The sequence below is a fragment of the Vipera berus genome (assembly GCF_964194415.1).
Source record: "Vipera berus genome assembly, chromosome: 5".
NCBI classification, from domain to species: domain Eukaryota; kingdom Metazoa; phylum Chordata; class Lepidosauria; order Squamata; family Viperidae; genus Vipera; species Vipera berus.
Window position 1 is genome coordinate 1,975,730 of NC_138207.1, and position 23,405 is coordinate 1,999,134.

Genomic DNA, 23,405 nt, shown 5'->3' on the forward strand with positions numbered 1-23,405 from the left:
CCTCCTCTCCCTCCCCCAATTCTCCCCAGCTCCCCAAGGCCCTCCCCCCATCTTTCATGGGGCTCTTTGCCCGACAGAGCCAAGAAATGCAGAAAGCCCACGGGTCGGGGGGGGGGGGGGACAAGTGCTGTGCTCGGATAGGCTGGGGAGAAAATGTGGCACCGAGGGGCACTCGGTGTAACTCCGTGGCTCTCAGCCGTGGCACCTTGAAGATGCAGCATGTAGAATAACAGAGTTATTCTAAGGGACCGTAGAGGTCCTCTAGTCCAGCCCCCTGCCCAAGATCGTGGAATCATAGGGCTGGAAGGGCACTTAGAGGTCAGCTAGTCCAACCCTCTGCTCAGGCAGGAAATCCTATATACCAGGGATGGCGAACCTTTTAGAGACCGAGTGCCCAAACGGCAACCCAAAACCCACTTATATATTGCCGGGTGGGCGTGGCCCGTTGGGTGGGCATGGCTGCGGTGGTAACGGCAGACTGGGTGGGACTAAAAAGTTAATCAATTCCAACTTTGCAAGATCTTTTTTTCCCCACGACATGAAATTGATTGATTGATTGAACCGTTTTTTGTTTTTGCACATGGTGGCAGAGGCCTAAAGCGAAAAGATTTTATAAAACCCAGCTGAAGGCCTAGGACTGGGGCGACGGCACTCGTGCCCACAGAGAGGGCTCTGCGTGCCACCTTCGGCACGCGTGCCATAGGCTCGCCACCATGGCTATATACCATGTCAGACAAGTGGTTGTCCAGTCTCTTCTTAAAAACCTCCAGTGTGGGAGCATTCACAGCTTCTGGAGGCAAGGAGTTGCCCTGACTGATTGTTCGCACTGTCAGGAAGTTTCTCCTTAGTTCCAGGTTGCTTCTCTCCTTGACTAGTTTCCATCCGTTGCTTCTTGTCCTACTTCCTGTTGCTTTGGAGGGCAGGTGGACCCCCTTCTTCTCTGTGGCAGCCCCTCAAATACTGGAATTACTACTATCATGTCAACCCTGGTCCTTCCCTTTGTTAGACCGGCCCAACCAAAGTCCCGCAGCCGTTCTTCATATATTTTAGTCTCCAGGCCTTGGATCATCTTAGTTGCTCTTCTCTGAATTTTTTCCAAACTCTCAACATCTTTTTTGTGATAGGGTGACCAAAATTGGCTGCAGTATTCCAGGTGTGGCCTCACTAGGGCTTTACAAAGCGGTAATAGTACTTCTCGTGATCTTGATTCTATGCCTCTGTTTACCCAACCCAGGACTGTGTTAGCTTTTTTGGCTGCTGCCGCACACGGCTGGCTCACGGCCAAGCGATCGTCCACCGGGACTCCGAGGTCCCTCTCACAGGCGCTGTTTTTGAGTCAGGTCTCACCCAGTCTGTACTTGTGCCTTTGGTTTTTCTTGCCTACATGTAAAACTTTGCTTTTCTCCACACTGAAACTCATTTTGTTGGACAGGGCCCATGGTTCAACTTGGTCAAGATCTTTTTGGATCCTGAGTTTGTCTTCAGGGGTGTTGGCTACTCCTGCCAGTTTGGTGTCATCTGCAAATTTGATGAGTTCCCCTTCTATTCCTTCCTCTAAGTCATGGGTGAAGATGTTGAAGAGTTTACTGGGCCTAAGACAGAGCCTCGTGGTGCCCCATTGCTTACTTCCCTCCATGTGGATGTGGTGCCCTTGAGGACTACTCGCTGAGTACGGTTTGCCAGCCAGCCACAGATCCATCTGGTGGTGATGCTGCCAATCCCACATTTTTCCTAGCTTACCAAGCAGTAGGTTGCGTTCCCAAAGCTGTGATATGGACGGCTTCATACACAGTTTAAATTCACACAACGACTCCTCGCATTTACGACCATTCATCGAAGGAGCGTTCCAAGTTGCAACAGCGCTGAAACAAGTGACTTACAACCCGTCCTCGCATTTACGACGGTCGCAACATCCCCACAGCCACGTGATCCAAATTCGGCCACTCGACGAACAGTCCTCGCATTTACGACGCTGTCAGCATCCTAGGGGAGGGTTCCTGAGACCGCCATTTGGGTCCTTGGCAGCTGACTTTTGACATGCAAAGTCAAAGAAAGGGAGGGGGAAGGGAACCAGATTCATTTAATGTCCACACGATTCATTTAACAACCGCGGCGATTTGCTAAGGCACCATGGCGAAAATCGAAATTGTAGAATCGGGCCTGACTTGCTGAGCAAGCAAAACTTTGATCCCAGTTGTCATCTTACAGTAAGTCAGGGAGCATCTGCAAGCGAAAATAAGTCATTGTAAACTGCTTATTCAATTAACCCATTTTTCGATACGCTGGACTTACGACCCTCGACTTATGACCACAGTAGGATTTCTGTTGCTACGTGAGACATTTGTTAAGTGACCTTTGTCCCATTTTACGACCTTTCTTGCCACAGTTGTTAAATGAATCACTGCCATCGTTGTGCGAGTCACACAGTCGTTAAGTGAATCTGGCTTCCCCGTTGCTCGTCAGAAGATCGCAAAAGGGGATCACCTGACCCCCCCCCCCCACAAGGACAAATACAGATTGGGTGAGACCTGGCTCAAATACTATAACTGTGAGATGGACCTTGGAGTCCGAGTGGACGATCACTTGGCCGTGATCCACCCATGTGCGGCAGCAACCAAAAAAGCTAACACAATCCTGGGTTGGGTAAACAGAGGGATAGAATCAAGATCACACGAAGTATTAGTACCGCTTTGTAAAGCCCTAGTAAGGCCACACCTGGAATACTGCAGCCAATTTTGGTCACCGTATCACGAAAAAGACGTTGAGAGTTTGGAAAAAGTTCAGAGAAGAGCAACTAAGATGATCCAAGGCCTGGAGACTGAAACATACGAAGAACGGCTGCAGGACTTGGGTCTGGCTAGTCTAAAGAAAAGAAGAAATAGGGGAGACATGATAGCAGCGTTCCAGTATCTGAGGGGCTGCCACAAAGAAGGGGGGGTCCACCTATTCTCCAAAACACCAGATGGAAGGATGAGAAACAATGGTTGGAAACTGATCAAGGAAAGGAGCAACCTAGAATTAAGGAGAAACTTCCTGACAGTGAGGACAATTAACCAGTGGAACAGCTTGCCACCAGAAATCGTGGGCGCGGTTTTTAACAAGAGGCTAGAGACAGTCACTTTTTCTGAGACGGTGTAGGTTCTCCTACTTGAGATGTGGGCTGGACTAGAAGACCTCCAGGGTCCCTTCCAACTCTGTTATTCTATTCTAAACGCCACTGAATCACCACTGAACCACCAACCAGTCAACTGTGTTTTGTGCCAGGATGCTGTGAGGATCCCTGTAGCTCCTTCTGGTCCAGTCCAGCAGGTTGTGTGAGCTTGGGCAGGGTGTGTATGTGTGTTTTAAATAGGAAAGTGGGCAAGGCTACACAAACAAAGCCTCTCTTTTTTTTTTGTTTGACCCTCACATCCGCCCCCCAGAGGAATCTTGGAAAATACAGGCAGTCCTCATTTAGTGACTGCCTCGCTTAGTGACCATTTGTAGTTACGGTGGTATTGAAAGATTAACTTTGGCCCTCCCCCGTCCTCGCATTTACGACCTTCGCAGATCTGTAATACCTAGATCATTTCACACAAATGGCCGTCCAGTCTCCTCTCAAAAACTTCCAGCGTTGGAACATTCACTGCTTCTGGAGGCAAGCAGTTCCACTGGTTAATTGTCCTCACTGTCAGGATAATTTCTCCTTAGTTCCAGGTTGCTTCCCTCCTTGATGAGTTTCCATCTGTTGCTTCTTGTCCTGCCTTCAGGGGCTTTGGAGAATAGCTTGACTCCCTCTTCTTTGGGGCAGCCCCTGAGATACTGGAACGCTGCTATCATGTCCCCCCTCGTCCTTCTTTTCACTGGAACATAGAACACAGAACAATAGAATTGGAAGGGACCTTGGAGGTCTTCTAGTCCAACCCCCTGCCCATAGCAGGAGACCCAATACAATTTCAGACAAATGGCTGTCCAGTCTCTTCTTAAAAACCTCCAGTGATGGAGCACCCACAATTTCTGGAGGCAAGGAGTTCCACTGGTTAATTGTGCTCACTGTCAGGAAATTCCTCCTTAGCTCGAAGTTGCTTCTCTCCTTGATGAGTTTCCATCCGTTGCTTCTTGTCCTGCCTTCAGGTGCTTTGGAGAATAAATTAACCCCCTCCGCTTTGGGGCAGCCCCTCAAATATTGGAAGACTGCTATCATGTTCCCCCTCTCCCCAGTCCTTCTTTTCCCTAGACTGGCCGATACCCAAATCCTGCACCCGTTCTTCACACATTTTTGTCTCCAGACCTTTAATCATCTTAGTTGCTCTTCTTTGCAACAACAACAACTTTGCTTCTTGTCCTGCCTTCAGGTGCTTTGGAGAATAGCTTGACTCCCTCTTCTTTGGGGCAGCCCCTGAGATACTGGAACACCGCTATCATGTTGCCCCTGGTCCTTCTCTTGATAACTAAAGGTAAAGGTAAAGGTTCCCCCGCACATGCGTGCTAGTCGTTTCCGACTCTAGGGGCCGGTGCTCATCTCCGTTTCAAAGCTGAAGAGCCAGCGCTTGTCCGAGGACGTCTCCGTGGTCATGTGGCCGGCATGACTAGATGCCAAAGGCATGACTAGATGCCAAAGGCGCACGGAACGCTGTTACCTTCCCACCGGAGTGGTCCCTATTTTTCTACTTGCATTGTTTTCACGTGCTTTCGAACTGCTAGGTTGGCAGAAGCTGGGACGAGTAACAGGTGCTCACTCTGCTACGCGGCACTCGGGATTCGACCTGCCAAACTGCCGACCTTCTGATCGACAGGCTCAGCGTCCTAACCCACTGAGCCACCGCGTCCCTCACTTGATAACTAGACATCCCCAATTCCAGCAACTGTTCCTTATATGTTTTCGCCTCCAGTCCCCCGATCATCTTTGTTGCTCTTCTCTGCGCTCTTTCCAGAGTCTCAACATCGTTTTGCATCGTGGTGACCAAAACTGGATGCAGGATTCCAGGTCTGGCCTTACCAAGGCTTTATAAGATAATGAAGAATATTCTTTATTGGCCAAGTGTGATTGGACACACAAGGAATTTGTCTCCTGTCACTCCTTATTTTCTCTAGACTTGGCCATATCCAGTTCCTTCCTTTTTGCTTCCGCTTCGGGCTCCAAGCATCAACACGGTGTCAAGTGCAAAGGAATCCAAACCTCTTTACAATCAGAAGCCAGCGGCATCGCAAGTCCAAGGCAGCTTTCCAGAGACCCATTCCTGGCCCTCTTCCACATTCCTGTGGCCCAGGAGCTGAGCTACCCACCCACCCCGCCTGCAACGTCACCCCGCCTGTTGGATGTCGGCCTTCCTGCCTTTGCACAGGCTTGCAAAACGGGAGGCTGACCCGATACCCAGCAAATGGGCTGGAAAAAAAGGCCCACCCTTGCAAACGTCTTTCAGGTCCAGAAGACGTGCAGGCATCCCCCAGCTCAGAGTTTCTCAGGCTCAGCAACGTTAGGATGGATGGACTTCAGCTCCCAGAATCCTCCAGGCGCCACGGTTTCAGATGAATGCAGTGGCGTAGCGTGGGTTGTCAGCACCCGGGGCAATTTGCGCCCCCTAACCCGGTGACGTCATGGCACCGCCGAAAAGACGCGCCCCGCAGCGGCGTAGACTTTCCAAGAAGAGTTGCGCGCATGCGGGATGCTTCCGGGTCCCTCTCGAGGGCGGCTGGGCGGGGCTCCGACCTGCAAGAGCCGCTGCATTGAAGCTCGCACGTGAGCCCCGCTAAATAAAGCCACGCATGCGCACGAAGCTAGGCCAGCCGGCCGGCGGGTCCGTCTTCGCTCGGCCAAGCCTGCCGGGGCGCCTGCGGGGCGCTTGCGGTTGGCCTGAGCCTGGGCGGAGAGTTGGGCGCTTCTATTTATTTTATTCAGTTTATGTGGCCGCCCATCTCACCTGCCGGACTCGTTTCACTTTGCAAGAAAGAGCAGCTCGAGAGCGGAGCCAAGCCGACTCTGTGCAGCCCTTGGGGCTCCCTGAGCAGCTCAGTGCGAGCGCGCCCCCCCCAGATGTTGCGCCCGGTGCGGCCGGCCCCCCCTGCACCCCCTACGCTACACCACTGGATGGATGGACTTCAGCTCCCAGAATCCTCCAGGCGTCACATTTTAAGACAGATGGCCTTCAACTCCCAGAATCCTCCAGCCGCTACATTTTAAGACAGATGGCCTTCAGCTCCCAGAATCCTCCAGGAGCCATGTTTTAAGACAGATGGCCTTCAGCTCTCAGAATCCTCCAGGAGTCATGTTTTAAGACGGATGGCCTTCAGCTCCCAGAATCCTCCAGGAGCCACGTTTTAAGACATATGGACTCCAGCTCCCAGAATCCTCCAGGCACCACATTTTCGGACAGATGGCCTTCAGCTCCCAGAATCCTCCTGCCGCTACATTTTAAGACGGATGGCCTTCAGCTCCCAGAATCCTCCAGGAGCCACATTTTAAGACAGATGGACTCCAGCTCCCAGAATCCTCCAGGCGCTACATTTTAAGACAGATGGACTTCAGCTCCCAGAATCCTCCAGGCGCCACGTTTTCAGACGGATGGACTTCGTTGTTACCTTCCGGGAGGAGGCTTCGTGATATCCAAAGGAGAGCATCCAGATTCAATCATAGCTTCATTCCATACCGTATTAGCCTGGTGAACTCTTAAAGCTTCCTCTTCCCATGATTTATTCATAAAGGACTGTGATTAACATTTATATTTATATGTAAGGGTGTAGGTTTATACAGACGTTGTGTGTAGCATGTCTGTGTGTTATGTATGGGTACACTTTGAGGGCAAGCAACTAAATTTCATTTTTAACGTGTGCCAATGTGCCCAGAGTGAAATAAATGACGATAAAGGTTATATCTTATCTTACCTTACCTTATCTTTATCTTATGATCGATTTCAGCTTCACCTCCCAGAATTCTCCACCCACCATGTTCTAAGATGTTCTGACTTCTGAAGGATTGCAAAAGATGAACAGTGTTTCTCAACATTAAGAGGTGTGAACTTCAGAATCTCCGTTGCACGACTTGGGGCCTTCAGATCTAACCCCAAATGTAGGTTGCCTTAAAAAGCCCACCTGGGATGCTGTATTTACTGGTCTTCTACACCAGAGGTCTCCAAACCTGGGAACTTCAAGACTGGTGGACTACAACTCCCAGAGTCCCCCAGCCACTGTTGCCTGGGTAGAGCTGTCATCTTGCCCTTTCTGCTGCCCCTCTCTCAGTTGCCCCTCCCCTGATCTTGAACAAATCTAGGCACCTCCCAGCACAACAAATGGATTTATTTAATGTATTGATTAGCAGGATATATATAATCTTAGAATCCTAAGGCTGGGAGGGACCTTGGAGGTCTTCTAGTCCAACCCCCTGCTCAAGGCAGGAGACCCTATAGGATGCTGGTTGTTCAACCTTTTCTTGAACACTTCCACCTTGATCCCTAGGGACCCTGGACAACGAAGCACAATGCCAATATATACCATAAAACAAAAGCCAATGGCAACAAGAACAAGCTGACCGTGGTGGGCACAGCCGAAAACATGCTGCAACGATAATAGTTTAGCAATATTAGACCCGCTCAGGCGAGGATGAGAGACCACCAGGAAATCTTGGGTCAGTGAAACAAGCTCAACCACTTTAAGATGGGTGGACTTCAACTCCCAGAATTCCCCAGCCAGCACACCTGCCAAAGAGGCTCTAGTCTCATGACTAAGGCGAGACTAGAACTCATACCCTCTCCTGGTGATTGGCCCAGAGTCACCCAGCTGGATTTCATGTCTAAGGCGGGACTAGAACTCCCCGTCGCCCACTTTCTAGACCTGCAGCTTTAACCGCTAGACCCTACTGGCTTGCGAATGACAAGCTGAAATGACAGTTATAACTCAAATTAAAAAGAAAATAAAACCACATGGAAGATGTGGATAGCTACCTATGAGCTATTATTAACAAAAGAGAAGTTAGTCAACAAATCCAAACGAAGCGGAACCTCCAGATTCAAGAGCAACCTACCTTTGGATTAAAAAAGCGGGAGAATCATCGCAGCTTTGGCAAATTGGTTCTCCCCTGAAAACTACAAAACTAGACTGGATAAATCTAGGCTTGGCCTGATCCGATCCGACCTTGATGAAAAAATTCCCTGAATTCTGAACCTCGATTTTTGGATATGAATCGCTGTGTGGTGCAGCCACAATGCAGGGGATCATCCATGTGCAAGGAAGAATTCCTCTCCACACCTGAAACTGGCAACTGAGGCCAATAGGAACTCCACCAATCACACCTGGCCTTAATGATAAGTTAGTCCCGTGCTTATGATGATTCATTTAGTGACCATTCAAAGTTAAAATGGCCCTGGGGATAAAAAAAAGGGACTTAATGGCTGTTTTTCACGCTTATAATCATTGCAGCATCCGCTGGTCACATATTCAAAATCTGGACTCTTGGCAATGGGCACGTCTATAACAGAATATCAGAGCTGGAAGGGACCCGTGAGGTCATCTAGCCCAACCCCCTGCTCAAGCAGGGAACCCTAGACTATTTCAGACAAATGGCTGTCCCGTCTCTTCTTTAAAAACCTCCAGTATGGGAGGTACACACAACTTCCGGAAGGACGTCATTCCCGCTTCTCACAGATGCAGCGTGCCCGTGCTCACATGATCAAAATTTGGACGCTTGGCAATTGATTCATACTTACGACGGTTTCAGTGTCCCCTTTTGCGACCCGCTGACCAGCACAGGAAAGCCGGATTCACTTCACAACCGTGTTACTAACTGAACAACTGGAAAGATTCACTTAACCACTGTGGCAAAAAGGATGGCAAAAATGGGGCAAACCTCACTTAACAATTGTCTCATTTAGCAACGGAAAGCTCGGTCCCAACTGTGGTTGTAGGTCAAGCACCACCTGTAATACTTATGGGAGGCCCATAAGAAATCCATATGGCCAAGCTTGCCTGCAACCCCGGGCATTGCTTAGGGCTGACACCCAAGGAAACACAATCCACACAGGTTGTTGCGAGTCCGCGAAAGGGAAACAACATGAGGCTGTGCGAGTGCATTGAAGGGACCCCCCCTCTATTCTAGCGCTTGCACTATTTCTGGGTTTAGCAATGTCGTTCCAAGTAGGATTCTTTTCATACCAATTCTGAATTAACCATATGAAGCTACAGGATTCTCCAGCGCATGTTTCTCAACGTTGGCAACTTTAAGACGGGCGGGCTTCCAACTCCCAGAATTCTCTGGCACTAACGCATTCCTTTGGATAAGTATACTCATTCTGGCTTGCTTGCTCTCTTGTAATCCCTTTCTCTGCAATCTCTCCGCTCTAGGAGGAAGCAGAAAATAAAAACCCAGGCATGGCTGGCTGGGGAACTCTGGGCGTTGAAGTCCCCCCCCCGTCTTAAAGTTGAGAAACACGGCTCGAATTAAACCACCCGAGAACCCAGCAGACATTCTTCACGCAAACTAACCAACACCTCCCCCCAAATGCTAACCAAGTTTAATCCTCATCTCATTCACCGATTTTTTGCAAACGCACCCCTCAGTCCTCCCTCCACCCGGCTAAGGAAGTCGTCTGAGCGCAACAGGTGTCAGCCGGCATCGCAAAGCGGGGAAAGCGCGAAAACGCTGGCCGTTCCTCAGCCTTGCCGGCCTCCAGAAACCTCTGGGTGAAACAGCCTGGCACACACACACACACACACACCCCTCAAAAAAATTCCCTCTTCGTCGCCCGAGGCAGAGAGAGCTTCCCCCAAGACCCAGAAAGCGGGATAAAGACCCCTCCCCCGCGCCCCAGAAAAAAAATATTCACTTTGCAAGCGGCCGGTTTTGGAGAGTCCCACGCGCGCAATTGCGCCAAGGCGCGGCGACATCTGGCGCGCGTCCCGCAGCTGTCACTGCCGGGGAGGGGGGGTAGATAGCGAGGAGCCCCACAAGTAGAAAAAGGGGGACTCCTCCTCCCAGGTCGGAGCCACTCACCTTTGGAGGTAAGCCTCGGGACGGCATGGCAAGGAAGCGAAGCGTCCCGGTTCCAGACTCATCGCCTTCCCGCTGGCGTCTGGAGGTAGCATAGAAAGTCAACCGGCCGACAGCCACAAGGTCAGGTTGCCAGCAGGGATCAACCTTTAAGACGGTGGACTTCAGTTTGCAAAAGGGGGGGTGGGGTGGGGTGGAGCCTCTGGTGGGCTTCAGTTTGCAAAGGGCGGGGGGGGGGATAAGACTCTCCGGCCAATGAGATCCCAGCGGTGTCCGACGCCCCAGCATGGCAAAGCGTCCCTCTGGCCGAGCTGAGCTGAGCATCGCCGGGACGCGTTCCCGGGACGCGCCGCTGCGCTTGCAAGGGGCAACATCTGGCACCGTTAGCAGAGAATCTTTGTAGCTCAGGGTTGAACGGTGTGTGTGTGTGTGGGGGGGGTGTCCTTGGTGCTCTCTGAGCCTGGTGGTTTTCTTGCAGAGTATCTTTGGGGTTTCTCAGCCATCCAGGTCATAGTTATCCCAATGAGGCTTTTTCAGGACCTTCCTTCCTTCCTTCCTTCCTTCCTTCCTTCCTTCCTTCCTTCCTTCCTTCCTTCCTTCCTTCCTTCCTTCTTTGTTTCTTAAATTAAACCCCCCTTCCTTCCTTCTGTCTATGGAGATTCTCCGTCATCCAGGTCATAGTTAGCCCAAAGATGCTTTTTCATGAGGCAACCGGGCTTTCTTTCCTTCCTTCCTTCCTTCCTTCCTTCCTTCCTTCCTTCCTTCCTACCTTGTTTCTTAAATTAAACCCCGCTTTCTTCCGTCTATGGAAATTCTCCATCATCCAAGTCATAGTTAGCCCAAAGATGCTTTTTCATGAGGCAACTGGGCTTTCCTTCCTTCCTTCCTTCCTTCCTTCCTTCCTTCCTTCCTTCCTTCCTTCCTTGTTTCTTAAATTAAACCCCCCTTCCTTCCTTCCGTCTATAGAGATTCTCCGTCATCCATGTCATAGTTAGCCCAAAGATGCTTTTTCATGAGGCAACCGGGCTTTCCTTCCTTCCTGCCTTCCTTCCTTCCTTCTTCCTTCCTTCCTTCCTTCCTTCCTTCCTTCCTTCCTTCCTTCCTTCCTTCCTTCCCTCCTTCCTTCTTCCATCCCTTCTTTGTTTCTTATCTCTCCTTCCTTCCTTCCTTCCTTCCTTCCTTCCTTCCTTCCTTCCTTCCTTCCTTCCTTCCTTCCTTCCTTCCTTCCTTCTGTCTATGGAGATTCTCAGTCTCCCAGCTCGTATTTGTTCCAAAGATGCTTTTTTCGCGAGGCACATGGACTGCCACGAGGCAACTGGACAAGAAAGTCCAGTTGCCTCGTGAAAAAGCCTCTTTGGGATTTTATCGCAGAGGTTTCACGACCCAACTAGGGAACATCATGGCTAGAAAGGAGTGGGAAGGGAAGGGAAGGGAAGGGGGAGAAGGAGGAGGAGAACTGTGGGGTCCTTGGTGCCTCTGAGCTGGGTGCTTTCTTGCAGACGTTTTATGACCCAGCAAGGAAACACCATCCGTGCTAGAAGGGAGGGGGGCTTTGGAGGAGGAGGACGAGGATTGTGGGGTCTTTGGTGCCCTCTGATCTTGGCTATATTCTTGCAGACATTTCAACATCTGGAGCTGGTGTGTCTCTAGATTGCTAAATTTCTAATTTCTCTTCCACACTGGATTCCACACACACACAGGAAAGCTGGACCTGGCATTCCCAAGGGGTATCAGCAGAAGGCCTGGTGTGGATATTTCCTCTCGCACCCGTGTAGAAACTCTCGAAGTAGCCCTTGGGTCTTGCTTCTGGTTTCTTGGTCATCCTCCTGCTGCTTTTTTGCCGTTAGACTCTGCGGTTTTAAAAGCCCAGCATCCAGAATTTAGGGGAATCCCTTGGCTAAGATTGAACCGTCTCTTCCTTCCTTCTGGCCAAATTCAGCCCAGATATTTTATTTGTCTGTTTACGTATCACATTTCTGAACCGCCCACCTCCTTCCTAGAGGGAATCTGGTCAACGTACAAATCAAAACACTGAAATATAAGAAGGATGTAAAAGTCACCCCCCAAAAAATAAATTAACAAGGCAAGGATGTCTTAAAACACCTCCCACACAGTGCCGCAAAGCCATGTTTTCACAGAGCAGGAGTGTGGGAGCCCAGCTCATCTCTGTGGGAGGGGATGTTCTGGGGGGAGGGCAATGTCAGAGAGGGGTCTCTTCCTGGAGCCCACCCACCCACCCACCCCCAATCTCAATTCTTTAACTGAGCCAGTCTGCAGCATATCTTTTCTGCCTAACAGGGTGGGACAGGCTGATTTAAGGAGATGAAGAAGGCTCCGTAGGTTGCAGGCCATGTAGGACTCTATAGGTCGCAACCGACACCTTGAATTGGGCCCAGAGGCAAACTGGCGCCCAATGCGGTTTGTGGAGCAAAGGTGTTACAGAATCATGGAATAACAAAGTTGGAAGGGACCTTGGAGGTCTTCTAGTCCAACCCCTGCTCAAGCAGGAGACCTTACATCTGTGGTGGCGAACCTATGGCACGTGTGCCGAAGGTGGCACTCAGAGCCCTCTCTGTGGGCATGTGCGCCGTCGTCCCAGTCCCAGGCCTTCAGCTGGGTTTTATAAAACCTTTTCGCTTTAGGCCGCCACCGCCGTGTGCAAAAAAAAAAAAAAAAGGTTCAATCAATCAATTAATTTCAACTTCTGGTGGGGAAAAAAAAGATCTTGCAATGTTGGAATTGATTGATTGAACTTTTTAGTCCCACCCAGTCTGCCGTTACCACCGCAGCCACGCCCACCCAATGGGCCACGCCCACCCAATGGGCCACGCCCACCCGGCATCCAAGGATACATAACTGGGTTTTGGGTTGCAGTTTGGGCACTCGGTCTTTAAAAATTATGCCATCACTGCCCTACACCATTTCAGACAAATGGCTGTCTAGTCCAGGGGTAGGCAACCTCGTCTCTTTTATGACTCATGGACTTCAACTCCCAGAATTCCTGAGTCAGCATAAAAGAGACGAGGTTGCCTACCCCTGGTCTAGTCTCTTCTTAAAAACCTCCCATGTTGGAGCATTCACAGCTTCTGGAGGCAGGTTGTTCCACTGGTTAATTGTCCTCACTGTCAGGAAGTTTCTCCTTAATTCCAGGTTGCTTCTCTCCTTGATTGGTTTCCATCCGTTGCTTCTTCTCCTGCCTTCAGGTGTTTCGGAAAATAAATTGACCACCCCCCATCTTCTTTGGGGCAGCCCCTCAAATATTGGAAGGCTGCTATCACACACACACACACACAGACACACACACAGACACACACACAGACACACACACACACACACGGTCCTTCTTTTCATTACATTAGACATACCCAATTCCTGCGACCGTTCTTTGTATGTTTTATCCCCCAGGCCTTTCGTCATCTTAGTTGCTCTTCTCTGCACTCTTTCTAGAGTCTCAACCTCTTTTTTTGTTTCGTGGTGACTCAAATTGGACACAGCCATCCAAAATGTGAAGAAAGACCCACCTGCCCTTTTTTTAAAAAAAAAAAAAAGCGAGAGAGAGAGAGAGAGAGAGCGCGCGCGCAGGGTAGCAGCTGAGTAACATCAACAAGTTCTCCGATAATAAGCCAGTGTTATAAATACATCCCATCAAGCCTCCAGTTTTCAGACAGCCCCCGTTTTTTGCAGTCTGGTCGCAACCCCTTCCGTGCCTTCGTCTCTGCCCGAACCGACAACGGGCTGTAAACCTAAACCGGTTTTGCGGTTTTGGAGAACGAGTGAGAGATTCATCAGGAGCTAAATTCAGACAGACTTCCCAGGAGGAGGAAAACAGGCAATCTATGTCACGTGGAAATTATATTCTGCAGGAAAGCAATGCCCGATGCGTTGTCTGCCACAGCTTGCTCCCAGGATGACCCAGAATGGAAGCCAAGGACCCACGTGCATGTGGGAAAGGAGGAATTCCAGAGAATCTTGGCTAATTCCTCTCCTTGGGAATCTAGCGTGGCCCTTGAGAATAAAATTCATTTGCTGCTTAGGCTCAAGAGGCAGGAGAACATTTAAGACAGGGGCATCCAATGTTGGCAAGCTTTAAGACTCGTGGACTTCAACTCCCAGAATTGAACTCTCAGGAATTGGGAATAGAATAGAACAGAACAGAACAGAACAGAATGGAACAGAATGGAATTGAATGGAATGGAATGAACAGAACAGAATAGAACAGAACAGAATATAGAATAGAATAACAGAATTAGAAGGGACCCTGGAGGTCATCTAGTCCAACCCCCCAACCAAGTAGGAGATCCTACTGTACACCGTGTCTGACAGATGGCAGTCTACTCTCTTCTTGAAAGCTTCCGGCGATGAAGCTCCCACAACTTCCTAAGGTAACTCCTGTTCCATCAGTTGATTGTTCTCACTGTCAGGAAATTCCTCCTTATTTCCAGGTTGAATCTCTCCTTGATCAATTTCCATCCGTTGTTCCTTGTTTGGCCTTCAGGGGCTTTGAAAAATAGGTTGAAGTTCTCTGGAGAACTTCAGATGGTCATGTCTGAAGAAAAGGACCAACATGTCTGCCTTTAAGTTCTTTAAAAGTCAACATCCAAGGCCAGCTTGTCCATCAAAGTATATTATCTATTCTGTTTTCATCTTTTTTCAGTGGAGATTTACTAGCTGGGAGGTCCAGCCAACCCCAGGCCTGCCTCACATCAGTCCCGGAGAAACAGTGGAACAGATCATAGCCAAATTTATTTCAAAGGACCTGGAAGGGATTTTTCGAGAGACCAAATCCCCCAAGCTTTTCTCATTTTGGGGTTTAGGAAAAATGAGTAGTAGATTGTGGGACTGCTACAAATGTAACATGACTTTTTTGGGGTTAGGAAAAATGACGACGACAACAACAACAATAATAATACAGACAGAACGCTATTTGGAACACAACGCTCCAGATATCGCAGTCGTACAGAACCGAAGCGTACAGCTGATTGATATCGCTGTACCAGGAGATGTCAGAGTCGAAGAAAAAGAACTGGGGAAAATTACGAAATACCACGGCCTGGCCATCGAAACTGCGCGATTATGGATGAAACGTGTAACCGTGATACCCATTGTCATCGGGGGCCTGGGAACGATGTCCAAAAACTTTGCAAAACACATCAAGAAATTGCAGCTTCCTGCAATAGCTCCAGCAAAGCTACAAAAAACTGCGCTACTCGGAACATCTTACATTTTAAGGAGGTACCTGGTTGATACCTAGGATGCTGGCAGCAGCCCGTGTCAACCATTAGTGCCAGTCAATTTGAGTGTTCAGTTGACTGAGTTTCATGTTATATGAATAAAAGTTTTATATAATAATAATAATAATATTCAACCCCCTGCTCAGGCAGGAAACCCTATACCATTTTAGACAAATGGCTGTCCAGTCTCTTCTTGAAAACTTCCAGTGTTGGAGCATTCACAGCTTCTGGTGGCAGGCAGTTCCACTGGTTAATTGTTCTCACTTTCAGGAAATTCCTCCTTAGTTCCAGGTTGCTTCTCTCCTTGATGAGTTTCCATCCGTTGCTTCTTGTCCTGCCTTCAGGGGCTTTGGGGAATAGCTTGACTGCCTCTTCTTTGTGGCAGCCCCTGAGATGTTGGAAGACTGCTATCCTGTCCCCCCTCGTCCTTCTTTTCATTAAACTAGACATACCCAATTCCAGCAACCGTTCCTTATATGTTTTAGCCTCCAGTCCCCTGATCATCTTTGTTGCTCTTCTCTGCGCTCTTTCCAGAGTCTCAACATATTTTTTACATCGTGGTGACCAGAACTGGATGCTGGAATTGGGTATGTGCAGTTTAACGAAGAGAAGGGTGAGGGGTGACAGGATAGCAGTCTTCCAGCATCTCAGGGGCTGCCCCAAAGAAGAGGGAGTCAAGCTCTTCTCCAAAGCGCCTGAAGGCAGGACAAGAAGCAACGGATGGAAACTAATCAAGGAGAGAAGCAACCTGGAACTAAGGAGAAATTTCCTGACAGTGAGAACAATTAATCAGTGGAACAACCTGCCTCCAGAAGTGGTGAATGCTCCAAGAGCCGAGGTTGCCTACCCCTGGTAGAGGGTTTCCTGCCTGAGCAGGGGGTTGGACTGGATGACCTCCAAGGTCCCTTCCAACATGATGATGATGATGATGATGATGATGATGTGTGGCTTTACCAAGAATTGTAAAGTGGTATTAACACTTCACTGGATCTTGATTCTGTCCCTCTGTTGATGCAGCCTAGGATTGTGTTGGCTTTTTTGGCAGCTGCAGCACACGGCTGGCACATATTTAAGTGATTCTCTACTAGGACTCTGAGATCCCTCTCACAGTTGCTACTATTGAGCAAGATACCACCTACACTATACCTGTGCATTTGGTTTTTCTGGCCTAAATGTAGAACCTTACTTTTTTCACCATTGAAAAATGGTTAATGGGGGGCTGGGGGACTCCAGCAGATGCTAGAACACGGTTTCTCAATCTTGGCCACTTTAAGATGGACTTCAACTCCCAGAATTCTCTAGGTAGCACACCAATAAACAATAACGTGCTACCTATTATGATGGACTCCAGACACAGCTAAGACCATGATGAAATGGTCCTACATGGAGGATTGGGACCTCACATAGTTCCAGGAGGAAAATGTTGAATAGTTGGAGTTCCACCATTGAGGAGATGTGTCTACTTCCCGCGTTCCTCATGAGCAGGAAGGACCTTCTCCAGGCCCTTTCCAGATGTCCATACTGGATGACCCACGTTGAATTCTCCCAGCCTCTCTAATGCTAGGAACATCCAAAGAGGTCCCAACTCTTGACTGCCACCATCTTCCAATAGGAAACCTGTCGGAGGCTTTTCTCCAGGTTCAAGGGGGCTGGAGGACTCTGGAAGATGCTAGAAGAGTGTGCCTCAACCTTAACCACTTCAAGGTGGACTTCAGCTCCCAGAATTCCCCAGCCAGCACACCAAGCAACAATAGCATGCTACCTACGATGGACTCTCCCAGGCTCCCTAAGGCCAGGAGACATCCAAAGAGGTCCCAACTCTTGAGACTTCTCCCAACTTCTACCATGTTGATTGTTGGCTGGCGAGCTGGCTGGAGAACTCTTGAGAGTTCAGTTCAGGAAGCTTCTTGGGTGAGAAACGAAACATTTTCTAGGGAGTCCAGTGGCCTTTTGGAAAAGCACGTTTGGGACAACCCTGACCTTGGATGGTTGCGAGAATTGCTCCACAGACTACGGACGGAGGCTTCCTCCAGCCTTCCAGATCCAGGTGGCTCCAGAAACAGGCTGGAGAATGTGTGTAGGTGGGCCTGCAATGCAGTGAGTCACTCCTTGTTGCCGTTTTTAAGCTGGGGGTGGGGAGGACACTCACACACACACACACACACACACACACACACACACACACACACAGAAGAAACTGCTGGAAAATTGTGGTTCACCCCTTCCCATCCTCTGTCGTAGGGAATGCGGCAGGGATTGGAGGGCGACTTGCCTGCTGTGAGCAAAGTATTATTATTTTTTTAAGTTTAAGTTGAGAACTTTTCAGAATTCAGCTCGACCAGTAGCAGGGAGTCCTCGGCTTACGGCCACAAGAGAGCCCAAAATTCCTGCTGCTGATTGAAATAGCGAGCTTTGCCTCATTTCACAACCTTTCTCGCCACCGTTGCTAAGCAAAACCACCGCAGTTGTTAAGTGAGTTTCACGGTCGTTAAGCGAATCCGGCTTCCCCCACCATTGACTTTGCTTGTCAGAAGGTCGCAAAAGGGGGACACAAGACACACACACACACACACACACACGGGATGCTGTGACAGTTGCTAAGCACCCGAATTTGGATCACACGATCCTGAGGTGCTGCGACAGTTGTGCGAAAAACGACCGTGGCTTTTTTTCCAGTGCTGTTGCGACTTAGGACGGTCACTAAACCGAGGACTGCCTGTGTTGACTAAAGCAATGAAGCTTGGCCGCTTTCCGAGGTGTGGACTCCACATCCCAGAATTCCCCAGCCAGCGTGGCAGCCATTTTAGGCCTCTTGCCTCTTCCCCCCAAAAAACAAATCAACCGATGAGTTCATGGTTCAGCATACAAGTAATCTGCGGTTCCCGCCTGCGGAGTGCAGCCTCCGGAGAGCCCGTCGCTTCCTCCTGCCTGCAGACGCAGCTGTCCCGCCGGGGTGTGTGTGTGTGCCAATTTCTCGAGAGGGAATGGGGGTCGGACCCGCTGCTCCTGAACACAAGGTCTCCTCCCCGTGACACTCAGGGCAACGTGGCACTTGTCTGGCGGTGGACAGAAGCCACGCTCTGGTGGCCTCGGAGGGAGAGGAGTCCAGTTACGGGAGGGATGGCCGGGCCTTGGCCTAGTTCCTCAGAGGCAGAAGGGCCTGGGGCGTTTACCTTTTCTTTCTTCCTTCCTTCCTTCCTTCCTTCCTTCCTTCCTTCCTTCCTTCCTTCCACTCCTCCCTCCTCTTCCCTTCTTCCTTCCTCCCTTCTCTAACTACTTCCTTCCATCCTTCCCTTCCTCCTTCCTTCCTCTCCTTATCCTCCCTCCCTCCCTTCTTCCCTCCCTGCCTTCCTTCCTTCCTTCCTTCCTTCTATCCACTCCTTCCTTCCTTCCTTCCTTCCTTCCTTCCCTCCCTCCCTCCTTCCTTCCACTCCTTCCTTCCTTCCTTCCTTCCTTCCTTCCTCCCTCCCTCCCTCCTTCATTCCACTCCTTCCTTCCTTCCTTCCTTCCTTCCTTCCTTCCTTCCTTCCTTCCTTCCTTCCTCCCTCCCTCCCTCCCTCCCTCCCTCCCTTCTTCCCTCCCTGCCTTCCTTCGGTCTTTCCTTGGGTGACTTCATTGTCCTTCCTTCCTTCCTTCCTTCCTTCCTTCCTTCCTTCCTTCCTTCCTTCGTTCCTTCCTTCCTTCCTTATGTGACCTGGAGCAGACCCACCCTACCAGATCTTGATGATGACGTTCTCCATTCATTCTTGGCCAGGTGGTCTCTCCCCGACCTCCGATCCTGCCCTGCTTTGAGTCGTTCTGTGCTCTGTCCGGGGTCAGCTTGGCAGGTGTCCAGCCTCCGTGTCCTTTGGCGGCCTGGTTTCCTTTTATGTCAGGTCTTACAAATGGGCAAAAACGTCCAGAAAAAGAGAGTTACCCGGGTCTGAACCTTTCCGTTCTGTCCTGGCTCCTCCATGACGGCCCTTCAAACCAAAGGCACAAGCACAGACTGGGCGAGACCTGCCTCAAAAACAGCAGCTGTGAGATGGACCTTGGAGTCCTAGTGGACGATCACTTGGCCACGAGCCAGCCGTGTGCAGCAGCCGCCGCCAAAAAAGCTAACACAATCCTGGGTTGCGTAAACAGAGGCATACAATCAAGATCACGCGAAGTATTAGTACCGCTTTATCAAGCCCTACTGAGGCCACACCTGGAATACTGCAGCCAGTTTTGGTCACCATATCACAAAAAAGAGGTTGAGAGTTTGGAAAAAGTGCAGAGAAGAGCAACTAAGATGATCCAAGGCCTGGAGACTAAAACATACGAAGAACGGCTGCAGGACTTGGGTCTGGCTAGTCTAGAGAAAAGAAGAATTAGGGGAGACAGGATAGCAGCATTCTGGTATCTGAGGGGCTGCCACAAAGTAGGGGGGGTCACGTCATTCTCCAAACCATCTGAATGCAGGACGAGAAACAACGGTTGGAAACTGACCAAAGAGAGAAGCAACCTGGAATTAAGGAGAAATTTTCTGACAGTGAAGACAATCAACAATCAGTAGAACAGGAGTTGCCTTCAGACGTTGTGGGAGCTTCATCACTGGAAGCATTCAAGAACCGGCTGAACTAACATTCAAAAGATTTTTAAGAGAAAGATAAAGTTTTCTCTGCAATTGTTTTTATTGGGTATTGTTGTAGATTGCGATGTTAAAGAAACTAACTTGATGTTGAACATGATAACAGCAGCACGGTTATTGGTGGGACAATATTGGAAGAAGGATAGTTTGCCTACTATAGAAGAATGGGTGCTTAAAGTTTCGAATCTTGCAGAAATGTCTAAGATTTCTGCTTATTTGAAGGATCATTCACAGGAAAGATATATTTCAGTTTGGAGGAGATGGATAAATTATATTCAGAACAAATATGGGACTAAAAAGTTCCATTTAGCTTATGAGTAGATTTTAGTGGGATATTGTTATTGGTACGTTGTTTGTAGTTATGTTAAAGGGGAGTTAAAGCACATTATGAATTTGGTTAATTGTATATTATGCATAATTTTTATTTAGAATATGATTATTGTAACTATAATCCTGTATTTAGCTCTGGGAAGTGGGGGGGGGAGTGGGGGGGGTTTGGGGTGGGAGGGATTTGGGGATATATTGTAAAATTTTGTTTTTGTAAAACTCTTTAATAAAAAAAAAGAACCGGCTGAACTGTCATCTGTCAGAAATGGTGTGGGTTCTCCTGCTTGGGCGGAGGCGGGTTGGACTAGATGACCTTCAAGGCCCCTTCCAACTCCGTTATTCTACTCTAAGAAGACCCTGACGTTGGGAAAGATGGAAGCCAAAGGACAAGGGGACGGCGGTGGAGGCGATGGTTAGACGGTGTCATCAACACAATGCACGGGAATTTGGGCAGACTGCCAGGGGACCGTGGAGGACCAGGGTCTGGCGCGCTGTGGCCCATGGGCTCATGGAGACGGACATGACGTAATGACTGAACGACCACAACACGGTCCTAGTTGCTGTCCGCTGGGCGTGATCCGCACGGCCAGCATCTTCCTGAAAAGGGATGGCCGAAAACGGTGTTCCGGATCGGGGCTTTTCAACCAGTGGTACGCCTACTGCCAGTAGTACTTTGGCACCTGGCCGGTGGTAAGTGATCCCTAGCCAAGTGCAGCGGGGGGAGGAAAGAAGCTAAAGGAGATCAGCTGGAGCTGCAGGGCTCCGCAGAAGCGCCAGGACCTGCGTGCCAGGCTACGTGCCGATTGGAGCTTCCGGTGCACCCCGGGAAAAAGGAGGAGAGGGACAGAGAGAGAGAGGAGAAGCCATAAAAGGAGGCTTTGGTGAGAAGGGGAGAAAGAGAGAGAAGAGGCTTTTGTTAGCGAAGTGGTGAGGAGAGAGAGCAAGCGGGCAGCCTTTGCAAGTGAGAGAGAGAGAGCGAGTAAGGGCCTTTTGCGAGCAAAGGCTGAGAGAAAAAGGGAAAAGCACGAGGGGGGGAAGGGAAAAAGGAAAGCCGTTGACTTCTGACTTCCTCGGTTGCAGCAGCAAGAAGCATTAACACTGAACCTCAACTTTTTTTACTTTTCCATCATGTTATAATTGAAACTCAACGTCAAGGAAACCAAGATCGTGGCATCCGGCCCTCTCAATTCCTGGCAAATAGATGGGGAAGAAATGGAGGTAGTGACAGATTTTATTTTCCTGGGCTCCAAGATCACTGCAGATGGGGACTGCAGCCAAGAAATTAAAAGACGCTTGCTCCTGGGGAGGAAAGCCATGGCAAATCTAGACAGCACACTAAAAAGCAGAGACATCACCCTGCCAACAAAAGTGCGTATAGTCAAGGCTACGGTCTTCCCAGTTGCAATGTACGGCAGTGAAAGCTGGACCATAAGAAAGGCTGAGCGCCAAAGAATTGAGGCCTTTGAACTATGGTGCTGGAGAAGACTCCTGCGAGTCCCTTGGACTGCAAGGCGATCAAACCGGTCAGTCCTAGAGGAGATCAATCCTGACTGCTCTTTAGAAGGCCAGATCCTGAAGCGGAAACTCAAATACTTTGGCTACCTAATGAGAAGGAAGGACTCACCGGAGAAGAGCCTCATGCTGGGAAAGGTGGAGGGCAAGAGAAGAAGGGGATGACAGAGAATGAGGTGGCTGGATGGAGTCACTGAAGCAGGAGGCGTGAGCCTAAATGGACTCCAGAAGATGGTAGAGGACAGGAAGGCCTGGAGGAATGTCGTCCATGGGGTCGCGATGGGTCGGACACGACTTTGCAGCTAACAACAACAACAACAACAATAATAATGTTATAAACCGGCCATTTCTAGAACAACAAATAAATCTAACCAGTAAACTCAAAATCTCCCCCCTTTTTTTTTTAGTCATCAAGTGTTGGACACCTTGCTAAGCCCTGGTGGTACTCAAATCTTGTCACGTCCTAAAAGCGGTGCAATCTGTGAGAAAGGTTGAAACGCCCTGTTCTAGATTGTTCTAGGTTTGCTCCAACCAGTGAAGGATAAGGAGACCGACCAGTGGCGTCTCAAGATCTGGATGCGTATGCCGACGTGGCCTTGGGACAGCCGTTGTTTTCTTTTCAGGTCTACAAGGCCGATCTTCTCTTTGCTGCCGTGTGTGTTTGTGTGTGTGTGTGTGTGTGTGTGAAGGTTCCCTGGATCTGTAGGAGTTCAGAGAACTCCGCCAGTTGTCTGAACCCGAAGAAGTGGATGATCAAAGCCCCAAACGACGTCTCCATTCTCTCCGTCTACACCGGCCCTTCTCCCCGGGGCCGACGGTCCTAATGGGAGGTCACCTCTGATATCACCGGGGTTGGTTTGGGGAAGCCAATGAGATCTCCAGGGGCTTTCTCCCCACTCTCCTCAACCCCCACGGAGCGACAACGTCCGGAGGCAGGTCCCCGGGGTTGGAGAGCGAGGCAGAGCAACTGGGGCCCAGGAACGGGCGCTGGAAATTCCCGCTGACCACCTGCTCTCCCCCCCCCCCCAAGCAGGGGAACTCCAGATCGGCCGGTGTTATTTTTACACGCAGCTGAGGTTATGCCGGCTGTAGAAAGACGGAGCAGAGCGGTCAAGGATTGTTTCTTGCGGATGGGGATGGGGATGAAAACTGTGAACTATTCTCTGCCTCCGCGTTGCCAGGAGTTGTAGCTGTGTCTTTAGAAGGAAGCTTGGAGGATGGAAGGTCTGCCTTAAAAAAAAACAAAACACACACACACACACACACACAGAGAGAGAGAGAGGAGAGAGAGAGAGAGAGAGAGAGAGAGAGAGAGAGAGGAGAGAGAGAGAGAGAGAGAGAGAGAGAGAGAGAGAGAGGAGAGAGAGAGAGAGAGAGAGATCTTTTGTATTTGTATTCCACCCAGAATATTATGGGAGTGGACTGCTGTGTCTCCTCCTTCTTTTTCTCCTTCTCCTTCTCCACTAGCTCTCCTCCTTCCTTCTCCTCTTCTCCTTCTCCAGCTCTCCTTCTCCTCCTTTCTTTTTCTCTCTTTCCCCTCCTCCTCCTCCTTTCTCTTCTTCCTTCCTTCCTCCTTCTTCAGCTCTCCTTCCTTCTCTCTTTCTTTCCCTTTCTCCTCCTCCTCCTTCCCCTCCTTCCTTCTCCCCCTCCAGCTCTCCTTCTCCTCCTCCTCCTCTTTCTTTCTTCCCTTTTCCCCTCCTCCTCCTCATCTTTTCCTTCCTTCTCCTTCTTCAACTCTTTCTTCCTTCTTCCTTTCTTTCCCTTT

At 49.7% G+C, this 23,405-nt stretch overlaps 1 protein-coding gene across 1 annotated transcript in view; it reads left to right on the forward strand.

Moving 5' to 3' along the window:
- LOC308669294 (uncharacterized protein) overlaps positions 1 to 23,405 on the forward strand; it is a gene marked incomplete at its 5' end in the record, with an annotated part of 121,967 nt that overhangs the window by 65,934 nt on the left and 32,628 nt on the right. The window lies entirely within an intron of this gene.